The sequence below is a fragment of the Choloepus didactylus genome, chromosome 4, assembly GCF_015220235.1.
Source record: "Choloepus didactylus isolate mChoDid1 chromosome 4, mChoDid1.pri, whole genome shotgun sequence".
In the NCBI taxonomy this organism is placed as follows: domain Eukaryota; kingdom Metazoa; phylum Chordata; class Mammalia; order Pilosa; family Megalonychidae; genus Choloepus; species Choloepus didactylus.
The window spans coordinates 46,333,395-46,335,988 of record NC_051310.1 but is presented as its reverse complement, the minus strand read 5'-3'; positions in this window follow the sequence as shown (position 1 = coordinate 46,335,988).

Sequence of the window (2,594 nt, the reverse complement as noted above, 5' to 3'; positions counted from 1 at the left end):
GCACGCCCGGTCGGCCCCCTGCCACGTGACCGAGCTCGTCACGCCTGGGCCGCCGCGACTTGTAGTTCTCGTCCCTTTGACTGACCCCCCCAACTGGCGCCAAAAAGACTACAAATCCCGTCAGGAACTACATCCAGTCGACGCTAGCCCGGCTTGTTGACTGAGCCCAGAGCGCCTGCGGGTCCCGTGGAGGGGGCGGAGAGAGAAGCGGCGCGGTGCCTACTGGGAGTCGTAGTCCACAGACTGCGAGTTGTCAGAACCTTTCCTTCCGAGGCAGCAGAGGAGGCTGCTGGGAAGTGAGGACACGTGGAGGGAGCTGGGGCTTCTGGAGCTGGGCACGGGGCCCAGGAAACAGGGTGGAGGCTTTGGAGGAGTAGCCGACTGCGTAAATAACTCTGTCTCTGCTTGGTGCGACTGATTTTACTTTGTCATCTTATTACCTGGGGCGTAACCTGCCTGCTAGGGGAATCCTGCTGCTGCGGGCTGGGGGGCGCGGTTTCGGACGCCCACGCGGACTCCTGGATCTGGCTGTGCAGAGAAGGCACCGATGGCAGGTCTTAACTGGTGTTACAAGGACAAGCGGGATGACCGCTTAGCTCTGGATCTTCTTCCAGCCACGAAAATTTGAAGTCATCCATCCAGGAGTGACCATCCTTGCTATTCATGTGAGGCTTGTACGTTACAGACTTTAAATAACCATGTACATGGAAGTGAGAGCCCCTTTTCAGTGTTTTGTATTCAGGCAGTTAGGGAGTACCCAGTTTTATAATTGCAAAAAGGATCAGAACAGGAAACTTACTGCAGCTCTCTATCCAGCTGAAATTATATTTAAATGTATGTGAGGTGTGATCACACCCATTCCACCAATAATTTATTGTACACCTACCACGTGCCAGCATGGGAATGCCATAATGTTTAAGACCGGAACGGCCGTGGCCTTCATGCAGCGCACAGATGTGGAAGCAAAAATGAGACTGCCCTGCCTGCATTGTAAGGATGTACATCAAGTTCCACAGGAAGAAACACAACGATTAGCAAAGGGACTTTACACCGTGAGGTAAACAAGGTAACTGAACTAATCTTTTACATACAGTCTCCAACATGAATAAAATCTTAAGCTTTTCCCATAAATTACTGATTCTCTAATAAAAACCATTTTACCCCTGACTTTTGAATGTGGAAATCAGGATATATCACAGCTTATTCCTCCCTGCTGAAAAGACAAATATCAACGTGGTAATTTTTCCTTTACGCTTTTCCTTTAATTATCTGTTGTATTTCTTGTTCAGTGATCAGTCCTACGGAAATATGCATATTTTTACAAGTAAACTTATGTTTTCTAAATGCTTTTGTCTTCCTTTCACACTGTCTTGTTTTCACAGCCTCTAAGGGAGACAGACATAAGTAGACGATTATGTGATAAGAGCTGATGGGCTATTAAAGAGACAGCTCTTGGGTGAGTTAATTGAGTATTGGAAGCTAGAACTATAGGCCAGTGATTCCCAACCCTTGTAGTATCCTGACTACCTGTTAAAATCACCCTGGTAGCTTTTAAACATCCCTGTGCGCAGGCGGTGCTCCAAACCAGTCAAGTCAGACTCTGGGTGAGGGCTGTCCAGGTGATTCCAGTGTACATCTCATACTGAGAACCACTGCCATAGAGGATGCCGAGATAAATACGATAATCTTCCTCTGAATCATACACTTTTAAAGAGTGAAGTTTATGCTATGGTATGTAAATTACAGCTCAGTAAATCTGTTATAAAAAAAATAAAATAAATTTTGCCTTCCTGGAATTTAAAACCTGATAGGGAAATAAATTACGAAGAGCAGTTGTTGCAATGAAGACATTCTGTAAGTGTCAAATTAGTGAACTGGGTAATGAATGCTGTAATTTTTCATAGGATGGAGAAATAGTCCCGGTTCTGGAGTGGGAATGGGGAGGTCAGGGAAATCTTAGGTGGTCAGCTCCACCAGGGCAAGGTCTTGGTCTACAGGGACCAGGTCAAATTTTGCCCACCATTGAATCCCCATTTAATGGGTGGATGCCTGGGCAATTAGGCAGAGGTAAGGAGGACAAGTGGAGAGACTGGAAATTTTAACATATCTCTTTTTAGTGATTGATAGAATTTGAAGACTTGTTAGCCTGATAAATAAATTTGACCTAATAGACATAAAACATGGCATCCAAATAAATTGTAGAATATGTTCATTTCAAGCATTCAAGGACCATTTACAAAAATTGATCATATTATGAACCATAAAGCAAATCTCAACAAGTTTCAAAGGTCTGTGATCTTAGCGTGTTTCAGACCTAATGCACTTAAACGAGAAACAATGAAAAAAATAACTAGAAAATCTTCATAAGGTTGGAAATTAAGAAACACTTTTAAATGCCCCAATTGGAGGGCTTCTCATGACAAGGCACATATGCATCAAAGAACTAGAAATAAGAATACAGAAATTTCCTCTAGTTTTCCCTTTTAGTGTTTTTCTGGTGTGAATTATGTAGAACTCTTAATTCATTTTCGTCTCTGCACACTTGAATTTCTTTGGTGAAGCCCTATGGGAGCTTATCAAGACTAGGCCTTGTC